The sequence below is a fragment of the Vipera berus genome (genome assembly GCF_964194415.1).
Source record: "Vipera berus genome assembly, chromosome: Z".
In the NCBI taxonomy this organism is placed as follows: domain Eukaryota; kingdom Metazoa; phylum Chordata; class Lepidosauria; order Squamata; family Viperidae; genus Vipera; species Vipera berus.
Genome location: NC_138205.1, coordinates 60,882,157 through 60,899,995, shown reverse-complemented (window position 1 = coordinate 60,899,995; position 17,839 = coordinate 60,882,157). Strand labels below are relative to the sequence as shown.

The 17,839-nt window shown below is 43.6% G+C and overlaps 1 protein-coding gene across 4 annotated transcripts in view; it reads right to left on the bottom strand.

Moving 5' to 3' along the window:
- The window catches only part of GRB10 (growth factor receptor bound protein 10), a 285,454-nt gene that overhangs the window by 55,613 nt on the left and 212,002 nt on the right, over positions 1–17,839 (bottom strand). The gene's annotated exons all lie outside the window — the stretch shown is intronic.

Here is a 17,839-nt window from a genome sequence, read left to right as displayed (position 1 = left end):
ACCAAAGAAAACCCTTCCAGCGGCAGACACAGCTGTTGTGCAGTGGTGGCAGAGCCTTTTGCCATCACTCCCCCATCTCCAAAATGGTGGAGGGGGACCAGGTAATGCCCATCCTCGGTAGCATGGCATTTCAGCCTGCGAGGGGAGTGAAAGGGAAGAGATGAGCGGGCAACTGGGTCATTGAACTGGTGAGGGGAGGTCACTGAGTGGGGAGTGGGCTGGGTGCAAGGGCCCTGAAGCAGGTGCAGGATGCGTGGAGCAGCTCTACCCTCCAAAAAATAAGACATTCCCCAAAAATAAGCTCTAATGCATTTTTGGTGCCCCCCCAAAAAAATATACAACTGGGTCTTATTTTTGGGAAAACATGGTGTCAGTCTAGTCTAGTCTAGTCTAGTCTAGTCTAGTCTAGTCTAGTCTGTCTATCTATCTATCTATCTATCTATCTATCTATCTATCTATCTATCTATCTATCTATCTATCTATCTATCTATGTTATTGAATGTTAGTATAAAGACCTGTCCCAACTGGTCCCTCAGGAAAGTAAAACTCTTGACTCCACTGAGGTTAATCAAAAGAACTTTTATTGAAAGAAAGTGGATGCAGCAATCCTGTCAGAACCCATCTCTTTGCTGGGAAGGAATTGCTTCTTTCCTTTCTGTGGGTTCTGTCATACTCTTGGGGGAGGGGGAAGCTTTGCAGTTTTCACATGTTTATTCTTTCTTGCACTTTGCCGCTACATTGTATCCTTTCTGCTTCCTCTATCTGCTTGCTCTTTGAACTATCTCCCCTTGATACCAGCCTGGGGTGAGAAAGGAATGTGCCTCCAGATATCTGGCTTATCTCTCGCTGTGGAAGCAGAGGTGCGAAGACCCAACAATGTTTTCACAGCCTTGGGAACAATCTTATCAGCCCCGTTCCCACCATGGACCTAACACTTGAGTATTGGCTCATTTGAACTGACCGGATAACCGGTGGGATTTGCTTTATGCTCCTTTAACCTATTGATTTGAGCAGGAAACCCTCAGATCCTGCCTTCTATGCCTGCTGTCGACTTCTCCTAATAAAAGTTCCTTTTAGGATGATTCCATTCCAAGAGTTCTGCTTTCTTGGGAAGGGGTTTTGAAGCAGGTCCTTACATTAGACAGGATCTGTAGAAGTCAGTCAGCCCAAAAAGAAGACTCTTACTGCAGGAACCACACAAACAATGTTGGAATTAGGCACAGAGAAGGAATAGGCCTCCATGGGGTGGGGAAAAATTCTCCTACAGGCTAGCCCAAGCAGATGCAGCTCACATTCCTCCAGCTCCTCAGACAAAGTCATGGTCACCGAGTGCAGAGACAAGCCAAGGTGGTCAATGGGAATTGGGAAGAAGGAGAACTGGGAGTGAAAGGCGAGGAAGGCGACCCTCATAGGGGGCAGTCACCAGCCCGACTGGAAATTGGAGATAGAGAGGTTATTCTGTCTGAGCAAGGACAAGGACAAAAGAACAGCCCACTCAACCTGGTTCCTAGAGCAAGTCATTGACATACTGAGAGTCACCTTTGACTCCCTCAAGGAGGAAAGGGCTGACCCATGTCACGGCACTGCAAACCTAGGTCTGGCTGAGGGAGCGAGTGGTACAGAAACCAAGACGGTGAACCCAGGCCCATCCACCAGCACTTCAGAAATAGCCAACACTACCACAGCAGCGACCACCCCCACCCAAGCTGCACTGGCTGATGTGGATGACTACCGACCCAGGGGAAGGAGAGACCACTGACCCAATCAGAAGTTTCTGCAGCTGGGGGTAAAATACAGTTGAGAACTGCAAAAATTGGGGTTCTCCTTAGCCCAGGTCCTGATCTACATGGAGGAGTATGGTCGAGACATCCCCAGTGACCAGGGGTGGGTGAGAATTGTAACCATGGCACTAGAAGGGGCAGCAGCCGTGTGGATGGTAAACCTCCACAATCCAGAGACCCCAGAGTTGTGGAATTTTAACCACTTTATGGCACCCCTCAGGAGACACTTTGAGGATCCTTTGGCTGATCAGAAGACCAGAGAGTGCATCAAGACTGTCCAACAGGGCCGATGCTCCATGGCTGAATATAGGGAGGAATTCCGAGCCCTGGCTAGCCAACTAAATTGGCCAGAGGAAGTCTTGGTGGACCATTTCAAAGATGGACTTAATGATGACCTACTGTATATTATGCCTGCATCCTCCGGAGAGACCTTGACCGGCTCCATGATTGGTATATCCTAGCTGAGGAGGCTGAGATCAACCGGGTCAGAAGACAACAACACATGGGAAGGCCCTGGGGAAGATCTCTGGTGGAGGCACCCTGGGAGCCGGCGAAACCAACTCCCAGAACTCCGAGGTCAACCAGCTGTTTTAAGTGTGGGAAGGATGGAAACTGCACTGCTGAATACCGCTTGAAAACTCCAGTGTGGAAACCTGTGCCATAGGGGGGAAACCTGGGAAAACCCTGCTGAAGCTGAAAGAAATGGCCATGAAAAGCCAGGAGGTTGTTGAGGTCTTAAGCCCATTCAACTCCAACCCAGACCAGAAAGCCCCCGGAATCCTCGGATGACAACTCAGAGGGCAAACCCCTGGTAAGTGGATCCATCGCGCCCCTCACCAGAACCATAGCCCAGGGATACTGGAGAAAGTCACTTCAAAGGATATATATATATATATATATATATATATATATATATATATATATATATGCGTATGCGTATATATGTACGCATACGCATACATACTTATGCGTATGCGTATAAGGTCGGCAGTTTGGCGGTTCGAATCCCGAGTGCCGCGTAACAGAGTGAGCGCCTGTTACTCGCCCCAGCTTCTGCCAACCTAGCAGTTCGAAAGCACGTCAAAATGCAAGTAGAAAAATAGGGACCACTACAATGGGAAGGTAACAGCGTTCCGTGCGCCTTTGGCGTCTAGTCATGCCGGCCACATGACCACGGAGACGTCCTCGGACAAGCGCTGGCTCTTCGGCTTTGAAACGGAGATGAGCACCGGCCCCTAGAGTCGGAAACGACTAGCACGCATGTGCGGGGGAACCTTTACCTTTACCTTTACATATGTACATATGTACATATGTACATATATACATATATACATATATACATATATACATACATACATACATATATACATACATATATATATATACGTACATATATATATATATATATATATATATATATATATATATATATATATATATATATATATATATATATATATATATATAATTGGTATTATTTAACATAACATAAATCATTCAGTAATTTGTAAACAGTATGTTGTCTGGGTAACATTTATAAAACAATCTTTAACAATTGATTTCTATAATCTATATTCCATATGTTAATTTCATTTGATTTCCCCTTTCCCCAAAGTATCTTTCTATTGCAAAACATTAGATTAAGACAATTCTTATTATTTTGATTAACAACAATTAAGTATATAGTTTTTCCAATAATCCTATTTGTCATTTTAGTTGCCTCATCGTAAATCCTGTTACTGTGCTCATTTCAGCTTATTTCTCCCCCCAAATTCTAAATATTCTTACTAGTGAAAATTTTTTCAACAATTAACTACATTTGCATTGGTAGATTTAATTCTATTTTTTCCATATAGGCCATCTCATACTTTTATATTTCTGAATCAATAAGTAAAAAAGTATAAAGAAAAAAGAAAAGAGGAGAGAGACAAAAAAGGGAAAAAAAGAAGAAAAAAGAAAAAAAAGACAAAAGCACTGAGATACAAAAAATAACATACAACTTAAATATGTATCCCTCCTAATTTAAAATATATTTATTCCCTCAATTTCTTATTCTTTTTGACCATAGCTGAGAATGTATTTAATCTATTTAAACTTTAAGCATTCCATTCAGTAGATCTAATCATCTAATCCTTTAACTCTCATTCAAAACACATTTTTATCCTTTTATTATCACCACATTTAAATAACTAAAATGTTTGCTTTGTTTAAATCATTTCAACTTTTTTATACAGAAAAGAAAAAGAAAAAAACATATTGTATTAATTTTAAAAAACCATCCCTCTAAGAGTACCGGTAATATATTTCAAAGTTTTTCTATTTCTTTAGCCATATTCAAACAAATGTTACTTATTGTATTTGTTAACAAGAAAAAAATTCATCTCTCTAGGAGTAATACATTCCAAAGTTTTTCCATTTTTAGCCATATTCAAACAAATGTTTCTTTTTTAAGTATTCTTTCTGATAGGTCCCATCATCTATTTTCTTTATTTCCATTTTAATTTTTTTTTCTGGCCATTGCCTTTCTTAATCAGTACGTTTTGCTGCATTATTCGTTTCCCTGTAAAGTATTTTTTCTCATTCTTTTCCTTATCTTCAAAGTTGCTTGGACGTGTTGAAATATTTCCCATTTGAATTAAAACATGATTTTTTTATTTTATATGATTCCATCTTTAAATCTCTATCCTCAGATTTATGTTTAGACATCTCTACTGTATTTTCCTGGGAAATTTCTTGGAGTGAAATTAAGTTGGAGATAAGTTGATTCACACTCTCAAAGTTGTTCTGTATTTTTTTTGGTAGTTTAAAGTCATTGTCCTTTGAAATTGTTGCCACTTATCATATTTTTCCTTTTGTAAAGTATTCATTGCTTCAGATTTGTTACTCTCACTTTGTTTACACAGCTGCATTTTCTAAGAACTTTGAGGGTCAAAGAAAAAAAATATCCTCACCCACCAGTAGGTGTCAGCATTTGCTCATTTTTCAGGTCTTTCTAGTCTTTTCTCTCTCTCTAAAGGGTAAGTGTGATCGCTTCCAGTAACCAAAAGGAGGGAGTAATAATCCCCCTCCTTTTTTCGGAGATCTCTTATTTTGGGGACTTTCTTCTGCAGGAAAATAGGTAGGATAGAGAAAATCAATATTCTTACCCAGATTCAAGCATGCTGTTTAAAATCTGCTTAGTTTAAAAGCTTATGGCTTCCGTTGTCACCAGCTATGGCTGAACATGAAGTTAGCCAGCCTTTTCTTCTGTTGGTTTCTGGGAGGCTTCTCCTGGACTGTTTGGGGAGACCACCACCTCTCCTAAATCCTTGGGATTTACTTCCTTCATTCCACCCCTTCAGGGTGGGTTCTGGCCCCTTAGGTCCCCAACAAAAAGAAATTTCAGCCGAAGGGTTCGGCATTCCGAATCTTCAGACTGCTCGCTGGAAAACAGGAACCGGAAGATGCTTCAAGAGCTTTAATAGATTCCGGCTGCACCCAGTGTCTCATTACTCAACTCTGGTGGGAAATCTAGGAATCCTGGTGAGGAAGCTGAAGAAGCCGATTTAATTTTACTTAACTTTGCTTGAACATTAATTCTATTCCTTCTCCACCTCTTTCTCCTATAGTGTACTGCTGTTTTTATCTGCTTTGATGGAGTGCTGCTGCCATCGCCATCAGCTTCACTCATATGATAAAACACTCATAGAACATATTCCAAATTTGTGTGTTTGTATTATTCATGTCAGATTTGATTCCCGATTACTGCCTAGACTAGTCCCTGCAGTTTTTTTTAAAAGACTTCAAAAATGGCTTGCCATTGCCTTTTTCATAGTGCTCAGAAAACATGACTGGCCCAAGATAACCTAATTGGCTTCTTGCCTAAATTGGGACGAGAAATCATAGTCTCCTAGTTTCCAGCCTGGTATCTTAATACTGCACCAAACTGGTTTTATATTCCAAAGCTTATATGTCTATGATATAAATATAAATACTAACTATTTTGGTACTTAAAAATCCCTCATTAAGTGATTTTTAAGCTTCAAAGGAATTCCTAATAGCAAAGGATATATGTAGCTCAGGGTTGAACTATAGAGGCCTTGGAGCTTTCCAAGCTTGGTTGTTTTCTTGCAAATGTTTTACCAACTGACTAGGTAACATTTTCAGCACTAGAAGATTGGCACTCATGGAGGGATGCCAGAATCTGAAATCGCCTACCCCAAAACCCATCATAACACACACACAATCCCCGCCCTTATCTACATGTCATAAATCACATTATCCAATTAGTTTCACATATGAGGTTTCACTTCCCATTTGGTATGTGGGCTTTTCCAATCTTCTCACAACATCCGGGTAGATGTCCTCCCCCCCAAAGGAAGCAATTAAAGTAACAGGCTGTCTCTTACATTGTAAGTGCAAAAACATGTCAACGTTTGCAGCATTGACAGGTAGTCTTCAACTTACAAGCATTTATTTAGTGACCATTCAAAATTACAATAGCAGTCAAAAAAGTGACCATTTTTCACACAACCATCCCATGGTCACATGATCAAAATTTGGATGCTTGGCATCCTGCTCATATTTATGATGGTTGCAGTGTCCTGGGGTCACATGATCACCTTTTGCAACCTTCCGACAAGCAAAATCAATGGGGAAGCCAGATTAACTTTACCACTGTGTTACTAACTTAACAACTGCTGCAAGAAATGGACAAAATTCACTTAACAAACATATCACTTAGCAACAGAAATTGTTGGCTGGGTATGGACAATTACTCTCAGTGAGATATATATAATAATCAAGCAGCATATAATTATCAAGCAATTTTGAGATCTCTGAGGAATAGTGGTAACTACAAAGCTAAAACTGAGGTTTAATGAATCCTATTTAACATTCCTTCATTTATTCAAACTAATATTATGCTTTAGGCATAATAGGTATCTCTAGGCAACATGTATAGAAAAACAAACAACTAAATGCAAGTAGGTTAAGAAACAGAGTCATGTCAAAAAGTTTACAATAAACACATACCATATTTGTTCAAATAGTTGCCACTAACAGAAATCACCATATCTTCTGAATGTGGATGGATAGGGTTTTTTTCTCCATTATACCAAAATTGGTATGTTTTTTGTTAATAATATTATAAAAATAATAATTTATTTTATATCCTTTTCCCACAACCAATTCCCAATAAGAAAAAGAGTGGAGGCATAGTTAGATGTATCTGGTTGGGAAATACTGAGTGAGACAAGGGTCATGTATGCCAGACTTGCCCTTCCCTCCCCCTCTCTCCTTCAGTCAAGCCAAGATCCTTGCTTTTTCCCTTCTCTTCCTTCCTTCCCCTTTGAACCAATTCTTCCTGAGTAATCATGTTTCAGTATACTCATAAATTAAAGTATTTCCTCTTTGTTCATTCCATGGACATATCCTTTAGAACAGCAATACTTAGAAACAAGAATAAATAAAAATAAAAAATATTTAAAGAGTTACTTCAAAATGTCATCACAAGTATCAATCTAGGATTGTGTTTCTAATGCTTCAGTATCCATGGTAGTTGCAAATATGAGAGTAGACACTAGAATATGGCAAGCTCTGTTGCACTACTAGTTGAAGCTGTAACTTCCCTATAAGTTTAGCTCCACTGATGATAGAAGAGAGATTTCAAAGTGGATGCAAACAAGCACTTTGCAACAAGCCCTCTCACTAGGATTTCCACCCACCAAATGTTTTTGGACTATAAACAAACAGAGTAATACTTAAGCAATGTCTGTTTGACACAGACTGACACTTGGATGCTGGTAATACAACTGGTTTCTACAGCAGATAGCAGAAGATACACCAACTCTGTATCTTACACCACTTAATGTATCTCTGGCACCAGCTATGTACATTCCAAGCAATTAACAATGGAATAGACTGCCTTCAGAAGCTGTGGGTGCTCCATCACTGGAGGCTTTCATAAAGAGATTAGACAACCATTTGTCTGAAATAGTATATGGTCTCATGCTTGAGAAGTGAATTGGACTAGAAGATTTCCAAGGTCTCTTCCAACTCTATTATTCCAAGTTCTATGTTCAAAATTGGCAGAGAATATTGGATATTACAATTACGTGACTGTGGCTTACACATTTTAAAAAAATATCCAAAAAGTAGACTCAAAACCCCTATATAACTTATGTTAATCCACTTGTCTCTAAAGACCAAAACAAAAAAAACATTGCAATGTTTTTTTAAAAATAAAGTTTTTGGGTCTTAAGGTAGTTCTCACTTAATGATGATAACTGGGAACAGCAACTCTATTGCTAAGTGGCATGGTCATATTTATTTATTTTATTTTATTTATTTAGTTATATTTATATACCGCCCTATTCCCTGAGGACTCAGGGCGGTTTACAGGGAATTAAAAATCCAAAATACAAAAATTAAGAACCAAATTAAAAAATATTAAATTAACCCTGTAGTCAGTTAAAAAGAACCCCAAATTAAAAATTCCTCCTCAGTCTGGGCCCGAGAGCTCGAAGAGCCAGGTCTTCAGGCCCCGGCGGAATGATCGAAGGTCGGGGGCAGTTCTCAGCTCCACCGGCAGCTGGTTCCAGAGGGCAGGCGCTCCCACCGAGAAGGCCCTATCCCTGGGTGTCACCCGCCGGCAGTCTCTTACCGGCGGGACCCTGAGCAGACCCTCCCTGTGGGAGCGCACTGGGCGAAGGGCATTTGATGCCGACAGCAGGTGTTCCCTCAGATATCCCGGACCCAGGCCATGTAGGGCTTTATAGGTGATAACCAGCACCTTGAATTTCACCTGGAGGGCAACCGGAAGCCAATGCAGCTCACGGAGTAGAGGTGTTACATGGGAGTATCGGGAAACCCCCATTACAACTCGCGCGGCCGCATTCTGCACCAGTTGAAGCCTCCGAGTGGTCTTCAAGGGCAGCCCCATGTAGAGAGCGTTACAGTAGTCCAAACGGGAGGTCACAAGCGCATGAGTAACTGTGCGTAGGGCGTCTCGGTCCAGATAGGGACGCAACTGGCGCACCAGGCGAACCTGGGCAAAAGCCCCCCTGGTCACGGCTCCTATATGGTCTTCGAAATTGAGCCGTGAATCCAGGAGGACGCCCAAGTTGCGAGCCCTATCGACGGGGGGTAACACCTCACCCACCATCATTAAGGATGGAATAACTTGGTTAACCCGAGATGCCGATATGTACAGCCACTCAGTCTTGGCGGGATTGAGACGAAGCCTGTTTCTCCCCATCCAGACCTGAACCGCCTCCAGGCACCGGGACATCACGGAGAGGGCATCACTGGGTTGGTTCGGGGTGGAAAGAAAAAGTTGGGTATCATCAGCGTACTGATGATACCCCACCCCAAAACCACGAATGATCTCGCCCAGCGGCTTCATATAGATGTTGAACAGGAGAGGCGAGAGAACCGACCCCTGAGGGAGTCCACAAATGAGAGACCTCGGGGCGGATCTCTGCCCTCCTGTCAACACCGACTGCGAGCGGCCCTGGAGGTAGGAGGAGAACCACCGTAAAACGGTGCCTCCCACTCCCAGCCCCCTGAGACGCCGCAGTAAGATACCATGGTCGATGGTATTGAACGCCGCTGAGAGATCTAATAGGACCAGGACAGAGGAGCAACCCCTGTCCCTAGCCCTCCAGAGATCATTCACCAGCGCGACCAATGCCGTCTCCGTGCTGTGTCCGGGCCTGAAGCCCGATTGGTACGGGTCCAGATAATCAGTTTCCTCCAGGAACAGAGGGAGCTGATGCGCCACCACACTCTCAACAACCTTCGCCAGAAAGCGAAGGTTGGAGACTGGACGGTAGTTGTTTAAAACAGCCGGGTCCAAAGCAGGCTTCTTGAGAAGGGGTCTCACCACCGCCTCCTTCAAGGCGGCAGGAAAGACACCCTCCTTCAAGGAAGCAGTTATTACTGCATGGAACCAGCCTCGTGTTCCTTCCCGAGCCGCATAAGCTAGCCAGGAGGGGCACGGATCCAACAAACAGGTGGTGGTGCTCAGTCTCCCCATGATCCTGTCCACATCATCAGGGGAAACAGGGTCGAACTCATTCCAGATAACGTGCTCAAGACCGCCTGATTCCTCCACATTAGACTCTGCCCAGTCAGAGTCCAAGCCGGTCCGGATCCGAGCGATTTTGTCCGCCAGATGATGACTAAACTCCTCGGCTCGTCCCTGCAAGGGATCCTCTCTCACCTCCTGATTAAGGAGGGAGCGAGTCACCCTAAACAGGGCGGCCGGGCGATTATCTGCGGACGCGACAAGGGCGGCAAAGTAGTTAGACTTCGCCGTCCTTATCGCCGCAAGATAAGACCTTATAAAGGTTCTTAACTGCAATCGGTCGGATTCGGATCGGCTGGATCTCCAACCGCTCTCTAGACCTCGTCTCCGCCGCTTCATCTCCCGGAGCTCCACAGAGAACCATGGGGCCCAACGGGATCTGCGTCGGGTCAGAGGTCGCATGGGTACAACGCAGTCGAGTGCCCTGGTGGCTGCCGTTTCCCAGGCCTCCACCAGGGCATCGACTGGGCTGTGGGTAAGGGTGATAGGTATAGGCCCAAGCGCCCTCTGGAACCGATCTGGGTCCATTAGGCGCCTAGGGCGGAACCACCTGGTCGGCTCCGCCGCCCAGCGGCGGGGGATGGCATGATGGAAAACATAAAATACAATATCACACACTAACTTACGGTGGCCATGTTGGGTGAATCCTACACACTCTCAACATCCTATGGTTATGTGATCACCATTTGTAACCTGCCAGCTTTCCCACTGACTTTGATTTTCAGAAGTTGGCAGTAAAGGTTGTAAATGACAATCAATGATAGTGGGACTCTGTGAATGTTGTAATTAAAAACAGGTTTCCAAATTCCCAAACTGCAGTCATGCCACTGCAGAGAAGATTCAACAACTACAATTATAAGGAATGGTCATTAGTTGCCCATCATTCAGCATCACTGTAACTTTGAACAGCTGCTCAACAAGTGGTTGTTCAACAAGGACTTTTTTTAACTGCATCAATCAGAATTGGACAAAATACTTTAGATCAGGGGTCTTCAAACTTGGCCCTTTTATGACTTGTGGACTTCAACTCCCAGAATTCCTCAGGCAGGCATGCTGGCTGAGGACCTCTGGGAGTTGAAGTCCACAAATCATAAAAGGGCCAAGTTTGAAGACCCCTGCTTTAGATCATATGGAAGAGTTCCAGCAATATTATGAAAGATATGTGAGGTTAGTACTCAAAGGAGAGCAATATTTTTTGTATCTTTATGTTGGAAATTACTTTTAAACCCATTCCTTCTCAGAGGCTGAATAAAACTAATGTGAGATTTACAGTGATATGAAGTTGAAGACAACTCAGGGTGGAAAAGTGGGATCTACAAAAGAAAACAAACTAGTTGTGGTGGAAGGCAAAAGAAAGTTAATACGTCATGCAGCTTCTCTTAGGGAAATGAATGCATCCACCAACCAAATTGATTAAAGTTTGCCAGAATTTACAGCAATAGCTATGCTGCCTGGGGATCTCTGGAATTTAACTGTTGGATTCTTTTGCCAGAATAAGAACAGTTTGAGTTTCATTCCTTTACACTGGGACAAAGATTATATATCTTTTTAAAGGAATGACAGGTAATGCAGAATAGCAATTAAAGAAATGCCCTGTTCAAAATTTGACTCTAGTGAACTCATTAAATGGACCCAAGCAAGTCATAGTATTTTAGCCTTAGACTTCCCATCTGTAACAAAAACATAGTAATATTTGGTTATATTATAGGAATAGGATTTTCCCAGATAAATATTTTACATTAAGTGCTTTGAACATGTTAAATTATTAAATGTATGCAAGTCTTATCAAAATGGTCTTAGGGCAACTCAAAACAACAGCTTGGATGTTAACATATACAGTACTAAATTAATGTTTGGTATTACAATCATGCTGTCAAGTTGACTTTTACTTTCTTCTTATAGTGAGACCAAAGCAATAGACCAGAAGCTTTCACAAAGATTGTTTAGCTAACTGCAAATTAGTAGCATGCCCAAATTTTGAAAAACCAAGAGTGAGTTTAAGTATGGTTTATTGAAGCATCCAACTTCAAACCATAGATTATGAAGCCTGACTCAATAATCCATGATAATTCAGTTTGAGTAGCATGCCAAATTATTATTAAATAGAAAATGGAACTGAACTCTCCTAACGTAACATCCTCCAAGCTACAAAAAAAAAAAAAAAACTACAGGCAAGTATAGACAACCTAGAATTACTCAACTGCAGAGTATATATCAGGTAATATTTCATTTTCAAACAACTTCTTAGTCTATAAATTGCACATATTTTATAAATTAGAATTTGTAAAGCTTTGCTATGATCAGAGAATTGAGGATGTAGTTAACAGTGACTGAAATATTAATCATTGTTAAATACAAAGTTATTGTTGAATAAACAAAAGCTTTTGATTTCCTAATCAACTTCTGTAATATATGTAAGTTAAACACTGTTTAATGTAAGAAACGTGACAGCTCTTTTGACAGCTGACAGCCGTACACGTGGTTTCTGATGACAGCTCCACAAGCGGCTACAGTTGACAGCTGAATCTGACAGCTGTGCACGTTGTCCGCACGGATTGGAGGAAACCGAAACGGCGGGAAAAATCCTAGGATGGGGATTGGATAGAGACTCGCCGGCGTCTCTATATAAGGGGGGTTCACACTTGCTTGTTGTTCCTGTGAGGCAATAAACAGCTGATTGAGTTGAAGCCTGCTGTCCTCTTTTCTATACTGGGAACCCGCCGCAAACACAACTGGCGATGAAGGTGGTACTGCTTCACGGAAAATAAGAACGAAGTCACAAGCTGACTAGTCACTGAGCAAAGTCACTGGGGGAAACTAATTCCCGTAATAACCGTGAAGCAGTAATTACTGAGACAGCATGGCAGCGGTTGGACAAATCAAGGAGTTCGACCTCAAATACCCAGAGCGATGGGAGTCGCACCTGGGTCAAGTCGAAGGCTACCTCTTGTTCAACAGAATAACTGAAGACCGCATGAAAGCTGCGGCTCTACTTTGCCTCAGTGGCACAGCTGTATACGATGTTGCGGCTGGCCTCTGCAATCTGGACCCAGTTAGTGCCATTCCATACGCAGAGCTGACGGATATGCTAAACAAGCATTTCATACCTGCCCAATTGGAGCTCTACTGGTGGCTCCAATTCGCCCAGCAAACCCAGAGGTCCGACGAAGCGGCAACCGACTTCATCATGGCCGTTCGACACGCCGCACACTGGTGCCATTTTCTGGACCTAGAAGATAGGATCCGGGACCAGATTGTCCTCGGACTCTTGGACAAGCGGCTCCAGAGGAAAATAGTCGCCAAGACCATGAGCCTCACTGAGGTAGTGAGCGAAATCCGGGCTTATGAAGCCATACGCAATGAACATCAAGACTTCCCCACCAACGGGGCCAACGGGTCGGTCCATCAATGCCTTCAAGCCAACAGCGAGGAGGAAATCACAGGGCCCGACAACGAAATCAATGCACTTCAACAGCAATATACGAAGTCTCAGACACAACGGAATGACAGACGAGGCCCTAACAAACCGCACACTCCCCACACAACAAACTGTGGACAAAGATGTGCAAGCTGCAGAGCACCTCACCCTCGGGCATCCTGTAAATTCAGGAATGCCAGATGCCATGAATGTGGAAAGACCAGCCACATCCATACCGTCTGCCACAGCAAGAACCGCGGAAACGTTAATGACCTGGATTCCTCCCTGCCAGGTATGACCAAACCCTTTCCCCCAGACACAGAGCCCCCAAAGCCCTTAGTACAAACTACAAATTGGCTTGGTAAACCTGACAGCCGCTTAAATGTCCACCAACTACTGAGGCCCAAGATTAGAATCAGGGTCCAATTACAAGGAATTCCTTATGAAATGGAGGTGGACTCTGGGTCCTCCGTCTCAATAATTTCAATGGATACTTTTAAAAATATTTGCGGCCTCAGCAAAAGGAGGATTTCACTTAAACCTACCTCTATGAAACTGGCAGATTTTCAACAAGCCCCAATTAGAATTAAGGGCATTGCCACGCTACACGTACAAAATAAAAAATTCCAGGGACCCCTTGAAGTCCTTGTAACCCAGGGAAAGGGGGCTAGCCTGATCGGACTTAACTGGTTCCAGGCTCTGGGAATTTGGGGAGGAGGAGTCTACTACACCCAGACCAAAAGCCTCGAATCCGTCTGCAAACAGTTTGCAGATGTATTCAATGGCTCCCTGGGGAAATACACAGGGCCCCCAATATCCCTAAAACTCAAACCTGAAGTCCTTCCAGTCAGAATTAAGGCTCGAAGGGTTCCATTCGCCCTCACGAAAACAATCGAGGACAAACTGGAACGCCTGATTAAACTAGGGGTGCTTGAACCCGTGGAGGGAGGAACCTGGGAGACCCCAATAGTCACCCCCCTAAAACCTAACGGGGAGGTGCATATTTGTGCAGACTATAAAGCCACCCTCAACCGGGCCCTGAACCCCCATGCTTACCCTGTGAAGCATGTTCTCTCGGCTATTCAGTCCAGCGCCATCTTCTGTAAACTGGATCTCGCGCATGCTTACTTGCAGCTCCCTGTCACCAGGGAGACCGCAGATGTGCAGACAATAGTTACACACCGCAGGGCTTTCAAAGTTCACAGACTCCAGTTTGGCATTTCAGCCGCACCAGGGATTTCCCAAGAAATCATGGAGCGAACCTTGAAAGCCATCCCAGGGGTGTGTCCATATTTCGACAACATCCTGATAGCTGGGGAAAATGAAGTAGAACTAGCAGAGAGATTAGAAACAGTACTAAGCAAATTTCAAGCCGCAGGGTTAAAATTGAAAAAAGAAAAATGTTCCATTGGAGTACAATCCACAGAATTTCTGGGATTCAGAATAGATGCTCAGGGAATTCACCCCACAGAATCCAAGGTTAGGGCAATTAAAAAAGCACCGGCACCAAAAAACAAAGCAGAGCTGCAAGACTTTTTGGGGCTCTTAAACTTCTATCATACATTCCTCCCTCACAAAGCACCTAAGGCAGAGCCTTTACACAGGCTTCTAGATAAAAACACCCCATGGGAATGGACCTCCATCCATGAAGCATGCTTCAAGGAACTGAAGGAGTTATTGTCCAATAATTTGACTATAACCCATTATAATGAGCACAAACCCATCTGCATAGCTTGCAATGCCTCTCTGTATGGGGTTGGCACCGTACTTAGCCATTTGGAGGAGGGAGGGGCCCAGAAACCAATAGCATTCTATTCCAGAACTTTAACAAAAGCTGAAAGAAATTACGCCCAGATCAATAAAGAGGCATTGGCCATTGTCGCTGGGGTTAAAAAATTTCACAATTATTTGTACGGTCAGGAATTTACGATCTTCACTGACCACAAACCCTTATTAGGACTCTTCACAGTTAACAAACCCCCCAAATTCTGTCCCCAAGAGTCCTGCGTTGGTCCACATTTCTGTCAGCTTATACCTTTAAATTACTCCACAAACCTGGTAGGGAAATGTGTCACGCTGACGGACTAAGCAGGTTCCCCGTTACAGATTTTGAGCCAGACCCTGCACCAGGGGGACAAATCCTGGCCATCAATGAACTTCCTGATTACCCTCTGCAGGTTAAGGACATAGCCTCAGCTACAGCCTCAGACAAACTTCTGAGTAGGGTACTAGCATGGGTAACCTCGGGATGGCAGGACCATTGCCCGGGGGCGGAGTTCCAGGCCTATTACAATAGAAAAAATGAATTATCAACACACCAGGGATGTGTGTTATGGGGGAGCAGGGTGGTAATCCCCAAAAAACACAGGACCAAGACCCTCCTAACACTGCATGAGGGTCATCCTGGCATAGTAAAACTGAAAGCTATAGCTAGAAGCTATCTGTGGTGGCCAGGCATAGACAAAGACATAGAAAAGCACATAGCTGGATGCTACCCATGTCAGCAGTCCAGACCAGGACCCCCTCATGCACCACTACACAAGTGGGAGCCTACGCACAGACCCTGGTCAAGGGTACATATAGATTTTGCCGGATACTTCCAAGGGCAGCTGTTCCTTATTGTAGTGGACAGCTATTCCAGGTGGCTAGACGTCATGCCAGTTAGAAGTCTGACCAAAGCCAGCACTGTACAAGTGCTGAGGGGGCTCTTCACCACACATGGTCTCCCAGATATTATCATGTCTGACAATGGACCGCAATTCACTTCTGCTGATTTCCAGATTTTCATCAAGGCCAACTTAATTAAACATGTCACCTTGGCTCCCTTCCGGCCTTCCACCAATGGCCTGGCAGAAGTTATGGTGAGAGCTACCAAAGACTCATTGCACCGTATCATCTCCGGCAACTGGCACCAGCGGCTGGCACAGTTCCTGCTAGCACAACACTCAACCCCCTGCACAGCTGCTGGCAAAAGCCCTGCGGAATTATGTTGGGGCCGTCGCCTAACCACCAGACTGGACAGACTGCACCCGGACAGGGTAACTACTGAACCTGAACTACCAGTCCCACCACATCAATTTAACTCTGGGGAACTTGTTTGGGCCAGGAATTTCGGACTGGGAGACAAATGGCTGCCCAGGGCCATTATTCTTCGTACAGGGCCAGTTTCATATCTGGTTGAGGGGGAAGGGGGCCGGCAGATGTCACCTTGACCAGCTAAGGAAGAGAGGACTGAGCAACCACTCCTCAGGTCTAGAGACACCCCCACAAGGGAACACAAGGGAACCTGTTCACGTTACCCCTAACCCAGTGGAATTGCCCCAACACGAGGGGAACAGGAACCCCCCAGATCCAGAGGAAATTCCTATCACACTGACAAGCCCCACTACTACTTCCAGGCATCCAGACAACCCAGAGCCCGCAACGAATATTCCCCTTCCTGAGGAAAGGACTAGGGACCAACCCCTACGTCGCTCCAGCAGAACAAGAAGACCACCGGCATACCTAAGGGACTACGTCTGGCTGAAACCCAAGGGTCAGGCCAAATGAACGTCTGAACACAACACCATATAAATAATTAACTGTTTATTTGTCAGGGGGGGAAGGGATGTAATATATGTAAGTTAAACACTGTTTAATGTAAGAAAAGTAAGTGACAGCTCTTTTGACAGCTGACATCCGTACACACGGTTTCTGATGACAGCTCCACACGCGGCTACAGTTGACAGCTGAATCTGACAGCTGCGCACACGGTCCACACGGATTGGAAGAAACCGAAACAGCAGGAAAAATCCTAGGACAGGGATTGGATAGAGACTCGCCGGAGTCTCTATATAAGGGGGGGTTCACACTTGCTTGTTGTTCCTGTGAGGCAATAAACAGCTGATTGAGTTGAAGCCTGCTGTCCTCTTTTCTATACCGGGAACCCGCCGCAAACACCACAACTTCTTCTAGACTTCATTCAGAAATATCACACTATAGAATCTGATTCCATTAATCACCATGGAAACTATTGTGATGTCACAGAAATTGAATTAGGGCATCACTGGATGAATGTGAAAAAAAATATTGAATGCAAAGGACCAAAGCTTCAGTTTGAACAATGCCTTGGTAATTTTGAATGGGAAAAGACTTGTAAAAGAAACCTTGAGTTTTAAAACCAATTTTAATTTGAGAAAAATGAGAGGGGAAAAATCCATCAGTCCTCATATTCATTTTATCAGGATCTGGTGCAGGGTACATCCAGTTTACAGGATCTTTCTAAAAATCCTATCAAATAAAATATAAGAAGCTGAGTAAATAATACTAGTTCACCACTGCTATATTTGAAAGAATGCAAAGAAAGAAAGAGAAATAAATCACTATCTAAAATATTTCCCAACTATAAGGCATTTAAATTATTCTTGTTCTTTTCTTCCTGTAACCATGGTACCTTAATGTTACTACGTGCAAGAACAGCTGCTTAAAAGCAGAGATTCCAAATTTATACAAAATTTCCATATAATGCAACATGAAATCTACCATCATTTCCACTTCGATAAAATTAATATTTTTTGATATTATTTGAAAGAC